The 17,046-nt window shown below is 34.0% G+C and overlaps 1 protein-coding gene across 1 annotated transcript in view; it reads right to left on the bottom strand.

Moving 5' to 3' along the window:
• GPC5 (glypican 5) overlaps positions 1-17,046 on the bottom strand; it is a 1,401,099-nt gene that overhangs the window by 65,696 nt on the left and 1,318,357 nt on the right. The window lies entirely within an intron of this gene.

Genomic DNA, 17,046 nt, shown 5'->3' with positions numbered 1-17,046 from the left:
CATCAATGTTCATAGCTGCTCAAAAATTCACAATAGCCAGATTGTGGAACCAACCTAGATGCCCTTCAATTGATGAATGGATAAAGAAACTGTGAGATACACACACACACACACACACACACACACACACACACACACACGATGGAATATTACTCAGCCATAAAGAAGAATAAAATTATGGCATTTGCAGACAAATGGATGAAATTGGAGAATATCATGCTAAGTGAGATAAGCCAATCTCAAAAAATCAAAGGACGAATGATCTTGCTGATAAGCAGATGATGATACATAATGGGGGGTGGGAGGGAGGCAAGAGTGGAGGAAGGAGGGACTTTATAGAGAGCAAAGAGGGTTGAGAGGGGTGCGGGGAAGGAAAAATACAGAATGAATCAAACACCATTACCCTATGTAAATGTATGATTACACAAATGGTATGCCTGTACTTCATGTACAAGCAGAGAAACAGGTTATACCCCATTTGTTTACAATAAAAAAATAAACAAACAAACAAAAAATAAAGCCCTCTGGTAGCCCATTCTCAACCCTACTGCCAGAATAATTCCTACATACAAATATGTTTCACCTAACTTTCCTGCGTCCAGTATCCTGGTGGTATCAGAACATGTGTAGAAAATCCCCAACATCTGCAGGCTGCACTGAGGCACCTGTGGATCTTGTGCCCTGATTTCCTCCCCTGGAATTTCTCCTTCAAAGACCTGCTTCACCCACACTGGCCCCCTGCTTCTCCTCTATCACAGTGAAACTTCTCTTACCTAGGGCTTTTGTGGTTGGAGATGTCTCTGCCCAGAGGTTCTCCTCTGTCTTAACCTTCCACTTCATGGGTGATCTCTGCTCAGTTGTCCCCTCTCCATGAAGTCTGTCCTTGATCTCTCCCAAAACACGGCTGTCCCATTCCGTTCACTTTTCCTCCTTGTACTGTTTGAGTTCCTTCAAAGCACTTACTGCTACAAGGCATATACTACATATTTTTCTTTCTTTACTGTCAATCTGTCCCATCAGAATTAAACTCCAAATGTGAGAAACATTAGTTAATTTGTTTAATGATGCATCTCCAGAACTAGAATCATATCTGGCATGTTATTTTTGTTAGATTAATATATGTTGAATGTTCCTAAGCTTCCTAAGATGTAAAATTGCTTATTGTTTTTCATACAAAATAGATTTGCTCCAAATATGCTTTGAGATTTGGGTTGTGGGAAAATTTTCTAAACATCTGTATTTGATATATTTAAAGTATGTATGTTTAAAGTACACAATTTAAGAAACATGTTTATCATATGTTTATGTGCACAAATGTTGTGCATGTTTAAAGGATACAATTTAATAATGTATACTTTAATATATGCATGTGAACTTGAAATATTACTAGCACTAAGAGAAAAGGGTAGTTTCAAGATCTTAGATGAAGATGTATGGTCTTAATTTTGGTAAAGTCCATTCATAATTATTGTTTTCTTTAATGGATTGTTTTTGTTGTTATATCTAAGAAGTCTTTGTATAACCCAAGTTCACAAGGATTTTGTGCTATCTTTTCTTTGGGAGTTTTGTAATTTGGGGTTTTACATTTAGGTCTACGATAGATTTTGAGTTAATTTTTACACATAGTACAAGGTATGGATTAAATTTTGTATGTATGTACAATTGTTTCTGGATCATTTCTGAAAATAATATTTTTAATCCACTAGTTGCCCTTACATCTTTGTTAAAAGACAACCAGTCTTAGATCTTCACTCTCAATTCTATTCCTTTTATCTATTTTTCTATCTTGGTACAATACACACACAATCTTAATTACTACCTCTTTCTTTAAGTCAGGTAGTATAAGGTCTCCAGTTTAACCTTTTTTGAAAATTGTTTTGACTTTTTAAGTTCCTTACACTTCTGCATTGATTCGAGAATCTGTCAATTTCCACAAAAGTTTACAGGAGATTTGATTTCAATTCTATTGAACCAACAGGTTCATTTATGATGAGTGGACTTCTTCATATTGACTCTGAGAACAGGAGGGTGGTACTTCTCTCCACTGATTTAGATCTTTATTATTTTCTCAGCGAGCTTTGCAGTTCTCAGTGTACAACACTAGCACATTTTTGACAGTTTCTAAAATTTTGATGAAGATGTAATTGTTTACACCACACTGAAGAAAGTTTTGACTAATACTTTTGTGTGTTTTTGCATCTTCCATACACCTGACCACACACCGGTCACTGTGTAACTGAACTCACTTGATGCTTCATGCTGAGGAATTCCTATAAATAAATGTGATTCAAGTATTCACATGAAAGTAATTTGGAATTATGGGAATAAAGGACAGCAGCAGGAATCGTGGGAATGCTAAGTAAGAGATGATAACTCAAAGAAATTTTATGGAGCACTGGGATTTACATTTATTAGAATTCCATGTAAGTACAGTGTTTTTATTTAAAATACCTTATTTTTTGCTCACTTCAGCAGCATGTATGCTAAAATTGGAACAATATGGAGAAAACTAGCATGGTCCCTGTGCAACGATGACATGCAAATTCCTGAAGTGTTCCATATTTTTAACAAAGAATAGTAAGAATTTCATCTTAACAAGTAAAAAAATACATTATTTTGGATTGTGTACAACTATTTCAATACATCAGTTTCTTAATGAATTTCAATCTTTTCCCAACAAAAGGGAACGAGATTGATTTCTGCCACCGTTCTGATGGCTAGCATTACAGGACATCCAGACAGAGAAACAAACTAGTCCTGCATCATAAGGATGATATCAAATGCAGTCATATTATCCTGCAATATAAGCTTTGAAAGAACAGGATTTAAAACAAGAGTCTTTTAAGGTTATTATCATTTTTCCTATAGGATAGGAAAAAATCCACTTTTCCCCACAATAATTAGTACATTAAATTTCAGAAGATTGTTTAGCACCTACTTGGGAAATCAAGGATGAATTATTTGGAGACATTCTGAAATGAATCTTCAGAGAACTTGAAACTATTTAAAGTTTGCATTTATAAAGCAAGTATTGCCTTAAAAATAATAACTTTTTCATTATTTGTTTCTGATGTACAGAAACACAGTAGATTTTTAGGTTTATTGTGAACTCTAAAACTTCGTTGAATTCATTTATTAGGTCTACTTACTTTCTGGGGGATTTTTAAGGATTTTGTATGCATAAAACCATGTTATCTATGAAACAGGGACAGGGGTTCCTTTTATCCTTTTCTCTAGTATGGGTCTCTTTTCTTTATTCTTTTCCACTTGGACCACTTGCTGAAAGCGGGCATCAGTGTGCTCCTGATCTTGCAAGGAAGCTTCTAGGCACATAACATTGAGTGTGATGCTATCAGCAGAGGACTCATCAATGCCCTATTTCATACGCAGGAAGTTTCTTTATATTTCTACTTTTCTGATTTTCTTTTAGTCAATAAAGTTTGTCAGATTTGGGGAATGTATTCTCTGTGTACATTGAGATAATCATGTCAACTTTTTTCTTTGTTCTATTTGTGTGCCATATTATATTGAAATGATCATATTTGTGCATGCTATTAATGAACTATCCAAAAATAAAATTAAGAAAACAACTTCATTTACAATCACATTCAAAGAACAGAATAAGAAGGAAAAATAATATCAAAGAAATGAAACATTTTTACATTGAAAACCATAAAATGCTGCCGAAAAAAATTAAAAAGATATATATTAATAAAATACACAAATTGTGTTCATAGCTGGAGACTTAATATAGTTAAGTTGTCAATACTACTCAAAGTGATCTACAGATTTAAAACAATCACTATTAAACTTCTAAAAGCATGTGTGTGCGTGTGTGTGTGTCTGTGCCTGTGTGTGTGCGTGTAGACAGAAATAGAAAGCCAATTCTCATTTATAATGGGCTCCAAATACTCAAAATAATCTTGAAAAAGAGGAAGAAATTGGAGGAACCACATTTCCTAATTGTAAAACATACTATAAAGCTAAGACAATTATAATGGCCGTTAGGGTTTAGAGATTAGGTGTCCCGGCGAAGCTCATGTGTGAAACAATTCAAGAAGATTTAGAGGAGAAATATTGGGTTATGAAAGCCTTAACCCAATCAGTGAATTAATCCCCTGATGGGATTAATTAAGTGGCAACTGAAAGTGGATAGGGTGTGGCTGGGGAGGTGGTTCATGGGGGGCGTGCCTTTGGGGCATATATTTTGTATCTGATGAGTGGAGTCTCTCTCTCTGCTTCCTGATCATCATGTGAACTGCTTCCCTCCACCACACTCTTTCACCATGACATTCTGCCTCACCTTGACCCTCAAGAAATGTAGTCACCATCTATGGACTGAGACCTCTGAACCATGAGCCCCCCCAAATAAACTTTACTTCCCTAAAATTGTACTGGTCTAGCCTTTTAGTCACAACAGCAAAAAGCTGACTAAAACAAACGTTGTGATATTGTAATGTTATGTAATGTTAGATGTACATACCAGTGGAACAGAATTGAGAGTTCAGGTATGAAGTACAAATTGGTTTTTGACAAGGATTCCAAGTCTGTTAGACCAAGAAGAATAGTTTCTTCAACAGATGGCACTGGGAAACCTGAATTTTCACATGAAAAACAATGAAGTTGAACACATGAGTTACATAATAAGCAAAAATTAACTCCAAATGGATCAAATACCTAAATATAAGAACTTAAATACAGCTGGACATGGTGATGCTCACCTGTAATCCCAGTGGGTAAGGAGGCTGAGGCAGGAAGATCACAAGTTCAAAGCCAGCCTCAGAAAAAAAAGCGATACTCTAAGCAACTTAATGAGATCCTGTCTCAAAATAAAAATGTGTGGGGATGTGGCTCAGTAGTTAATCACACCTGGATTCAATCTCTGGTACTGAAAAGTGCTTAAATATAAAATTCTTTGAATAAAGTAGAGGGATAGATTTTCCATTTTCATGACCTTGAATGTGGCAATGGACTTATAGATAAGACATAAAAGGCAAAGGTAATAAAAGAAAAAATATACTTACTGGAATTTATGAAATGGAAAATATATGACAAAGCATTTGTAAAATTTAAAATTTGTGTCAAATCATATCAGAAAGTGAAAAGAAAATACATGGAATTAAAGTAAACACTGTAAATCTAATAGGTGATATTTTAAAATATCCAGTATATACAAATGATGCCTACAATTCAGCAGCAACAATGTTACAATGAAACATTGAAAGAGTGAAATGAAAAAGTGAATCAAGAACTTGAATAGACATTTTTCCAAAAAGATAAACACAAAATGGCCAAAAGTACATGAAAAGATGTTCAAATTCATTAGTTACTAGGGAAATGCAAATCCAAAACCAAAACACAATGAGATAATACTTCACCTTTATTATGATGGCTATTATAAAAAATAACAAGAAGGAAAAATAAGTGTTGGCAAGTATGTAGAGAAACAAATCTTTGTGCATTGCTATTGGGAACGTAAAATGTTTTAGCCACTGTAGAAAATAGTTTGGCAGCAGGTCAGAAAGCTGAACGTGGGATTACTAAATGACTGAACAATTAAAACAATTCCACTCAGAAATATATTCCAAAGAATTGAAAGATGATACTTGTCTACAATGTCCTTTGAAGTATTATTTTCTGTAGCCAAGAAATGGAATGAAGCGTCCATTAGCAAATAAATGGATAAACAAAATGAAGCATCTATGTACAATGGAATATTATTTGACCAGGAGAAGAAACAAAGTTCCAATACATTGATGAACCTTAAAAATATTACTCCAGCTGGACACAGTGGCCCACATCTGTAATCCCAGCAGCTCAGAGGCTGAAACAGGAGGATTAAAGGTTCAAAGCCTCAGCAATGGCGAGGTGCTGAGCAACTCAGTAAGACCTGTCTCTAAATAAAATACTAAATAGGGCTGGGGATGTGGTTCAGTGGTCCAGTGCCCCTGAGTTCAATCCCTGGTACCCCCCTTCCCCCAAAATTACTCCATATATGTATAGTATGTTAAAATACACTCTACTGTCACATATATCTAAAAAGAACAGATTCTTACAGGGGTGATTATATGCAAAGAGTACAAAATTTTCAATTGTATTCCAATTAAAGTACAATAAAAAGAGTAAAGTATTTCATCTTATTAAAATGGAGTAATTTATCTAAATTCAGAAATTTTATAAGAATTGTTTCAGAATATAAATTTAAGAAAAACATTGGCCATTTTAACATTCATGTATACTTTTGTATATAAGTATATGTACATATATATTTAGGTGTATGTCTATGTATATATTCATATAATTTTTATTGGCATTGTAGTTTTATTACTTAGTAACTAATATGAATTAGGCAGATGACCTCAGGTTTTGTAGATACTGAAACTTACAAAAATTTTGTTGGCTCATTAACAAAATGAATATTAAAATGTGTGTGTAAATTTAAAAATATATTATTCTAAGTGAAATATGCAAGGAACAAAAGGGCAAATGTTATATGATTCCCCTGATAGGAAGTATCTAAAAGGCAAATTTATAGAGACCAAAAGTAGATTAAAAGGCTGCTAAGGGGCAAAGGGAAATGTAAAGGGGGAAATGATTTCTTAATTATCAGAGAGTTACTTTTGGGGGTAATGCAGAAGATTTTGAAACAAATTGGTGTAGAATGTACAACATTATGGCCATGGTTAAATATATATTAAATAATACTCTTAAAAATTAATAAAATGATAAATTTTATGTTACATATATTTTACCACAGGAAAAAATTACATCCCAGACAGACTTTTTAAAAAAAATAAATTAAGCAAGTAAAATTCAAGTTTACTTTGCAAGATAATTTTTATGCTAAGCTAATTTATTTACATAGATCATCCTTTGCAGAATTGTGTTTGGCCTAGAAAAGTTTATAAGACTAATTCTTTTCTAATAACTTACTATATAAAGATGATCTTTATGGTTAATATCAGCTTCTTAGTAGGAGTGATTAATAAAGGCACAACTTGTGATTACTTAGTAGAATTATCATTAGTTCTAAAAGTACAAAGGTTTTTAATTAATAAATATATAGAATTTTGAGGGCTTTATTTGCAAGGTAGAAGGGGGCAATCATAATGTGATACAAATATAAATGGGATCTCTTTTGTAATAAGAAATTATTCCTTCATTAAATAAACGTTATGGAAGAATTTTCTCTACTTTAATATATTATTTAGGGAAAATTAATCCATTTTATTGATGTTAACATTACACAGTGACACACACTTTAGCAATAAGCGGGTCTGCACCGTCTTTAAGTTTTTCAAGGGCTTGTCATCCTTTATGCAAAACCATTTATCATAATTTAAATATCATAGTTTGCTATGGTGGTTTTTCATATGCAAAAATGAAAATATATAATTATGAAAATGATTTAAATAGTTGAGAGGAATATTTTTAAATGGAACTCAAAGAATGAAAACAAAAAAATTAAAAATCGCAAGTAAGTAATATGTGAATCAACACTGAAAATAGCTTTGGAGAGAGGGAGAAGGGACATAGTGCTACTTGCTTTCCAAGGTAGAGACCCTGGGTCTGAGTCCGGGCTCTGATTCTGACCACCTCTCAGCGAAGCCCTTCATTTTTGTCTGAGGGTCACGTCCCACCGCCCAGGAATGTGAATTAGCATGCTGCCTGTGAACATGCTCTGTGAGATGCTAGTGTGTCCTGAAGAGCTACGATCGTCTCCATCATCCCGTGGCCATGCCCACTGCCTGTTCAGGACCTATCAGAAGGGTGGAAACTCATCAAACTAGGTCATGTGAAAGACGAAAATATTGCTTTCATCAGCGGCATGCCAGCAGTATTTGTGTAACAGGCTTTTTCTCTCATATATGTAATATCTTCATAGAGTAACCATTCGAGTAGCCATCTGCTTGTTGAATTATTCATATGTGAGGAAACTGAGGTTAAATGAACTTTCGTGATTTTTTTTTTCCCTCAAGAACAGACAGATGATAAAAATCTAATTCTAAAACTCAGATAGCCTATCATTTAGTTTTATACTTTGGGTATTTGCAATGTATAAGCATAGGATAAAAGGGAAAGTACAGGGGAGAATACTGAGTTTGTAATAGCTTGACTTTCCTCCGAAAAATGCACCAGCTACAGATAAGAAATGGTCTCATTTAAGACATTTAAGTTGGTGGAATTAAATAGGTAACAATTCCAAGGGTAAGATTTGGAAGCAAATGCCATTCAGTATAGTCCTCATAAGTAAATAAGCTGAAAGGAAAAGTTTGAAAACACACCAAAGAGTCTGTGAAAATTTCATGAAATATAAAAAGATGGAAAATGCGAACAATTTCAGATAACATGAAAGATAGTTCCTAGTTAGAACTAAATTTTTCTATTAATTTAGCTATACATATTTCATGTGAACATTTTAAGTAATCACATTAGAAAAGAGCGGTGTTTATTTTGCAAAATTTCAATCATAATTTGAGTTCTACAGATAACAGAGAACAATTTGTGACACTTGACAATGAAACCTTCATGTAATTGGTCTTGAATTGAAACTAATTCACTCAGTAGACATACCAGCACCAGCACAATTATGATTACATCTCTAATTATACCAAGTAAAAGGAAAATATGGTTGATATTTCCCTAAGCATAGAACTCTTTGCTACAACTTACCTACATTATATATATCTAAATAAGAAAACTAAAAGAATATATCAAACTTTTCAAAAAGCAGATGTGCTATTTTTGATGTTGTCTGTGTGTGTTTAATGTTTCTAAGGAGAAAAGCAATTCTCTTTGAAAGACTTAAAGAAATCATGGAAGTAAGCCACCTCTGATATGAGAAATTGGAAAGATTGTAATAAAACTCATGCAGGAGATTTCTAAAAATGTTTTATTCATTTTTCTTTTAAGGATTATATATATTTTGGTGAAAGAGTGTATGAAGTATTGGAAACATAATATGTCTTCCTATAACATTGAGCTTGTGCCAAATGATAAATGATGCATTTGTTAACATAACTAATCAATCCATGCAATTCCTAAATAAAAACTTAAATGATTAATAATTTTGAAATGTTATAGACACAGTTCATATTTATATGCAAAACTGCTTTCACATTCCAAATAAATTACCCATTTGGAATAAATTAGTTAAATTCAATACCTGGCACCTTGGAACATTCAGGAGAAAAGCAAAACAACTGTCCAGCATTACATATGAGTGGACCAAAAGTGGTGTTGTTCGTACTGTCTTTGCAAACAGGCACTTTTTATAAAAAAAAAAAAAAAAAAAAAAAAAAATCATGTTACCATTGCAATTTTACGATAAAGGAAATAATTTTTGCTGCTTGCTACTTCCCTCGTGGTTTTTACTGGGATGAAAGCCGAGAGATCAAAAACGTTCACCAATGCAGAGTTATTCCATAAACAGCTCTCCCAGCCACTCTCCTGCCACTTCTCTTTGCCAGAAGAAACAAATGCCGGTTGCTTTCATGCAGCCAACACTGAATTTTGACAAGGAGGCAAAACGATACAAAGCCAACAAATACCAGAAGAATAACGCAAGGAATCTCGCCTCAAACTGAGAGCACCCAGTGGAGTAGTGGCCACTGGAAAGCTGACTCTAATCTTGATTTTGATAATCCACCTCAGGTTTCAAAGCATAACTAAAAAAATATCCATTCTTCTCCATAAACTAATATTTTAAGCAAGTAACACTTATACATAATATATGTAATTTGGTTTTTTTAAAAAATATTTTTAGTTGTAGATGGACACAAGACCTTTATTTATTTACTTACTTTTATGCAGTGCTGGGAATTGAACCCAGTGCCTCACACGTGCTGGGCAGATGCTCTACCACTGAGCCACAACCCCAGCCCCTATAATTTGGTTTTTAAATACGACTCCTTTTCTTCTTATTGTTTTTCCTTATTTAAATAACTTCTACAGTGTTACCCACTGTTGAATTCTGGTTTTGTGTATGGGAATTACAGGAAAACAAATTCTTCACTGAGAGCATAAAAGTAAATCATGGTAGTTTTAATTATAAACATAGGTGCTTGCTTAATTTCAGATAGCGAGCCATGCACTTTCTATATTCTTCTCTTTTGATTTTTCACAACACTATATACTGTTATAAGTATTGGTACTGAACAGATCAGGAAACAGACTGAAGAAGATGAAGGAAGTTGCTTCAGTACAACAATAAATGGATGAACTGTTCTCCACTCACATGTGCCTTCTGCGGAAGGCCCTTCTTCACCCTCATGCACCCCTGCCTCCTCATAGAATAAATGGTGATTTTCTTACCCAAGTGCACTAACAGAGGTTTCAGTAGTAAATATTATAGGACAGGAATCTTCTGTTTTACCTTACATATTCTACTTGATGGTTCATATGCGCCATATGCATTTTGTTGGTTACAAACTACCAGTTGTTTATTGCCGAAAATCCTGGTCAGGTTAGAGAAAATGGTTGGACCCAATAGCAGTTCACCTCTCAGGAGAACCTGGGTTTTTCCACCAGCTATCTACATCATGAGTTTATTTCTTGTTCAAAACTAATCCTGGTATTCTTATTCAGAAAAGTCTGCATTTCATTGGACTGATTTAGATTACATAATTCTGGGCAAAATGGATGACTCTTTGGGTGGGAGTGAGCGTGTCTTCACGATGCTAAGCAAACTGATGTAAAGGGAAACAATGAACAACTGCTGTGCCCAGAACACCCACCATCCACTTACTAGTTCAAGACATAGATATTACAGCCTTTTAAAATACAAAGTGAGAGTATCTGTACTCTTTTCAGATGAAAGAAAACTTACACAATCAAATGAATGGAAAATAAAATCTGTGAAGAAAAATGTGTAGAGACATAAAATTAGAGAAGAGAAAGCTGTTGTTGCAAGACTTTAGTTGATAAATCATTGTTTCAAGGAAACTAGGGCAAAAAAGAGGAATAGACATTACACAAAAGAAAAAAACTTTTGAATTCTAAAGGGAATTAGGTTCTAAAGGAAGTTCATGGAATTTTCAATTTGGAGATTTTAAAAAATCACAGTGTTATGGAGTTACTGTGCCGAATAGTTTGATGCTTAAGGCAAGAAACTGGGTGCTAAAATTGGACATTGGCAGAGTTTATAATTTGAGCTCTGATTACTTATAATTATAGAAAGGGCCTACTAGTGGCCCATTACTGACAGAGTGTTCAAATTGGCATTAGTTTTACAAAACACTTAAACTGATTAAAGTACATTTAGAGGTACTTTCTTTTTTGAGGACTACTTTTGTTTTAGCTCTAAAATATATGTTTTTATTTGCTTAACAAACATTAATCTATTGATGAAAGTGGTTTTTGTAAAAAAAAGATTCCAGCCAAGTTAAACCAACAAATGACAGAATTTCTTCTTCTACTTTTCCAAAGGTACTTAAAATTAGGGGAGACATGTCCAAAATTTAAACTATTTGAGCCCACGTTCCAGGAAATTCTTTGGCAGTGTTAATCATGAGCATCAGTTTCCAAATACCTTGGTAAAAATGCTGTGCTTCAGTTATCACGTGGACTGAAAATTTTTAAACTATTCATTTTGTCAGATCCTAAATACTTTGCAATGGTAATAAGTAGCATTTAAAAAAACCAAGTGTATTAAAAACCATCAATTTTTAAAATAGATTAGAGAGATTGTATGTTTATGTGTATAATTTATTGTTATTATATTATACATTACACATTATTACATATAGATCATTGTTTCAATCATTGCCTAGATACATACAAATCAATGTTTATATACATAAAATATGTCTACCATTTGCTCCTCAAAAAATTCTCTCTTTTCCTTTTCTTTCTTTTTTGTCACATCTGGAAGTCAAGAATAATTATGGGGAGTTTTATTAAGTTCGAGATGGCCTTAGAGTCTTGTTAGTAATAAATTTTGACATTTATTACAATATAGAGATTGTGCAGTTATCCTTTAAAGGGGTTTAGAAATGGTTAAAAGAATACTAAAGGTATTACTTTAGGGTTGTTGCATTTGACCTCCCTCCTCTGCCAAATAACCAACCTAGGGTATTATTATTGAGAATTGACAGGCAACATTTAACATCTGGGCAGAGAGTTCACGATTTATGAGTTGCTGTGACATGTCTTATCTCATAAAGAAACATCTTAAATGCTATGTAGTTAGAGTCTAGCTTAAGCAAAAATAACTTAAGAGAGGGATGTGTGTTTGGTTCTTGTAAAATGACCCTTCTGTCTTCAAGAAGAGAGGCCAAGTAGTCTGTACTAGGAGAGGGATGATGTACCTTTCCTGGGTTCTCAAAAGGAAGCTTATTAATGCAAATTCCTTTGTGAATACAAGTGATTAAAATGCTTGTTATTATTCACAAGGATTGCTTTTGCAATCAGGCTATTTTTGTCGGGTGTGTGGGAGATTTGCCCCTGCTGTAAACAATACAATGATCAAAGTCAATAATGGTTTTGAGATTTTTACCTTACAAAGAAGGGGGAAAAATGTGATAGAGGTTATCAGTATGGATTAGCCGAAAGTTGAAAATGAAGGGCTGTTACTGCATCTCTGGAACTGGTAGTAATGGAAGGGCTAGCTAACATCAGCACAGAAAATTTCTTAAATTTTAGCAACATAATATAATGAAATTGAAAACTTGGACCAGAGTTGATCTTTTGTCTTCTGCATTTTTTTCATCTTCACCCCACTTCCCAGAAGCATAAATCATTTGAATGCATATTAAACTACAGTGAAATGGAAAATAAGAAGGAAAATAAAAAGCAAGTGATACACGTTGAAAAAACAGTGTGAGAAGGTAGGACAGGTGGTTTCTTTAATTGGAATGAGTACATGGAAGTATTAACAGGAACAATCAAACCCAGGCATTCGGAAAGTAATCAACAATAAGGTGGACAAAAAAATTATGAATTAGAGGTCCACCGAATGAGTGCCACTGAAACTTGTCATCTATTAACACCTCTCACTCCTCATTTCTCTTCTGATTCTGCTAAGTTTCAACGTTTTGGGTTTTAAATGTGTTTCCTAGGCATTGCGGGTCCCCTCCTTCTGTTAACAATGTTAAGTTATAGATGACATATGCACCAGTCTTCGCCATATGTATATAATATATATATTACATTATGGATTTATTTATCTTATTATCTATTATGTATTAATATAACAATGAAAGGGATTTATTTATCTTCTTATCTAATATGTATTAATATAACAATGAATGATGCCTAAATCATGCCTAAATTCAGAGAGAAGACTTCTTCTTTGACATGTAAATATTTTATGTTAATGGGTTTCTTTGGACCCACTAGCTTAATCTGGGATTTTTAAGTGGTTGAGAGGAATATTTTCTGGAGGACGGGTATGTGTAAAGTAAGCCTGTGAAATCAACCATTAGGTAAGCTACCTGCTCACTTACATGTCAAGGACACTTAAGACTTCTTTTTATCCCAGAGAAGGGGAAGTACCTGACAAGGGTGATTTTTGTTTCGCTGATCAGAAAAAAATCAAAATCTGATCATCAGATTTGCTAAGTACTCAAGCAGATTACTGAGGAAAACAGAAATCTTTTTTGGAGATTTTTGTGATTTACCTGCTTCTGATGGATTATATGCAATCTTTTTTGGAGTCAAAGGAAAGACAAAGGAGAGGGATCTGGGATGGCATGTATTTTAGGACTGAAGTTCACTTAGAGCAGTTACTAGTTACAAATCACAAAGCTACTTTTAGGGTTTTTCATAGCAATATGTGTTCATAATTAAATTAATGCAACTTCAATTTTTGAGTATTCATTGTTTTTTTCTGATCACAAATTAGAAATGTTTCAATACCACAAAAAGAAACATTTTCCACTAATTTGAAAATGAGGTTTTAGTTTGTAGAGGTTAATAATTGTAGCAAGAGAATCGTACCTCATCTTTAGTATGAAATTTAAAAATTAAATTAAGAAGGGATATGAAAATCCCACAAACAGCTGAGATAATATTCCTGTCTGAATGTCTTGAAATTTTATATCCTGAGAAGTGAGTTGTCTTGAATTACAATGTAGGTCAATCATCACACACAGCAAACTGAATTATTTTCTTAAATACTCTAAAAATTCTCAATATGGAGAATATTTAATTTTCCAGCAAGGAAAAAATAAAAGTAAATGATTCAATAGCTGATTCAGACTTGGAAATTAAAAAAAAAAAAAGAATTACAGTATATCTGCCTACATCAATTTAGTATACCTTATGGACAGAGGAGGAAGAGCACCAACCTTGCTTACCCTTGTATCTGGAAAATTGCTGAGCCCAGTTCTCATTGTCTCACATAACAAATGTCCCTAAACAGACACACATACACTGTGTCTGACATTGGAATCTGGTTGGGCTACAGATAAAATGGTCTGATCAGATGCCCAGTTTTCCAAGGGTCCACTCTTGTCAGCACCCTTGTGTCCTGTCCTCTTCTGCATGCACACTTTAATGCACAGAAGGTAACATCCTGATATGGAGGGATATGAAGTAGCTCGGGCATAAAGAATTAGAACTGTAAGCTACTAAGAGAGAATGGAAAAGGTGAGGAGTGGAGCCAGAAGAGATTAATAAAAGTTGATAAAAGCTGAGCTCAAAAGGTCTTGTTTCTGTACCTTCTGAAAATAAAGTGTTTGTATTATAAAACAGAGAAAATACAGATTAAAATAGCATGGTCACAGAAATATTAAACCTGAAAGGATTCCTAAGTATTTTGAAAATTGAAATTCTGCATTTTGAAGTAAATCATGAAGAAGGTTAATGGAGAATGATTTGAAAGTATAGTAGCACGAAGACATATATATATTAAGTGAGCATGAATTCTGCAGAAGGTAGTCACTCTTGTTGAGTCATCTGATATTCTTTGCAAGCAGGTTTTACATTTAATGGGTAAATTTATATTCATTATTTTATTAGCTTTGACACATTTTAATCTCCTAATCAGAAACCAAGATACACAAGTTTTATAAAAGCTCTCTATAGCAACATTTCAATTTCAAAATATAATTGATAAGGCTTCTCCACTTCATATTTTACTGAAAGTTTTTGTACCCCAAGGGTGAGCTCTACTGTGACTTTACAAAATGTTTTTCAGTGTTTGTAATGTCAGTCCATATAATTTTTTTTTTCAATGTATCAGTAAATAAAACAAAAATACGTGACATAACAGATTCAAAAATAGATACAGCTTTTAAAAACATGAGGTTCTAAATGTAATTGCAATTTTCACTTGCAGTTAGAAATGTAAACGTTATTTATTCATTGTGAAAATGTTAAAGAGAATCCAACACACTCAAAATACTAACAGTTTGCTTACTGATGTGGCATTGGATAGCTGTTGTAAGGCCATTAGAAAAAATGGGGAAGACTTTTTTTTAAAAAAAGAACAAAGTATATATATATATAATTATATATGAATATATACATAAATACATTATATATATGAATATATATTATATGAAAATAAAATTCCCTCCCACCACCCTGATTTGAATAAGATTTTGTTAGAGTAACTGCAAAGAAAAAAGAAAAATGGATATTTAGTCATTCTGCCCCTGCACTAGGAAATCTTGCCACCCTGGATCGGTATTCCCACTCTTTCTTGAATTCCTCATTAAGACGTTCTAAGGGTTTTTGGCCTCATTTTCCTCATCTAGCAAAGAGCTACTTTCTGTTAGCCTCACTGTATTACATTTTTAAAAAATCTTTTTTCTTATTCATTATTGCACAAGTAAATATTTAATAAGCAGCTGTCGACAGAGTTGGAGAGAGTCCTGATTTATTGTATTTGCTGATATCTGTGGTGTGAATACACCCCATTGCTAATTTCAAACAACCAACTAGATATCAGGGGCTCAGGTATCCATAATCAGCTCATGTTGGTGTGATGTGGCCAGAGCATATCACTGCAGTTAATATGAATGCTGAATATAACCCAGACACATAGGCGTGACTTGCATGTGTGTGGCAGGCAGAACCTGGGACCCAGGGTTACGAGATGGCGACTGGCAGAGAGCAAACGGCATTCTGATTATGCATGGAGAAAGGCAGAACGAGTTTACAATTGGCTGTATGATAATCAGTTCAGCCGCCTAGCGGGTGGACAGATATACTTTACATGTATGCTGGAGTGAGTGATGCTTGAGCTTTAACAGGATTGGATGGACATATCTGGTTACAATTGCTTATGCATGAGACTGCTTATATATTGAGGGTGTTATTTGAATAAAGTGGAAGCTGCTTGATGAACCTTTGAAGTGTACGTGTCTTCTGTCCCGCTGGTCAGGTCGTAAGCGTGAGAAGCAGCGGTTTTAGGTAAGCGAGAAGAGCAAGAAGCCACGCCGAACCACTTGGAGCAAGCCGGGCAAAGAAGCCGTGGTTTTCCTCCATAAGTGGAGCTGCTTGGAAAGAAGCCGTGGTTTTCCTCCGTAACCAGAGCCGCTTGAAGCAGCCCTGGGGCAAGCAGCGGTTCTTGGTACATGTGAAAGCATCTAAGAGAGCTTAGATCATTTGACTCCTATGGGTTGGTGTAGAGGATCATAAAATTCCATAAATGCACAACAAATATTGTGTCCATCCAGCAAAAGTCTTGATAACTGAAAATGGCAGACGGCCTCAATACCCCACGACTCTCCACCAACCAACTTCACATTCCCTGTACCGAGCATCACATGCATATGCTTTTCTGCATGAAAGCAATTGTATATGTCAGTAAATACCTAGTATATTTGGTTCTTACAAAAGATTATGTAAAACCCTCCTCTTATAAGGAAAAATGATTTTCAATAAGAATCAGTAATAACCCATATTTTGATCCACTTTTTAGTTTTAGGACATAAATGATTAAAATAAGAAATTTCGATTTTGAAGAAATTTTGAAAATGCCCTGAAATATTTGATGAATTAACTAAAATTTGAACTTTACAAAATAAAAATATATACTTTATGGTCTTCATTCTGTTTCACTATTTTAAATTTAAATACAATAAAATCCCCAAGTGG

The sequence above is a fragment of the Sciurus vulgaris genome (genome assembly GCF_902686455.1).
Source record: "Sciurus vulgaris genome assembly, chromosome: 4".
Taxonomy (NCBI): Eukaryota; Metazoa; Chordata; class Mammalia; order Rodentia; family Sciuridae; genus Sciurus; species Sciurus vulgaris.
Note: the sequence above shows the minus strand (reverse complement) of the source record. Positions and strands in the feature narration are given on the sequence as shown.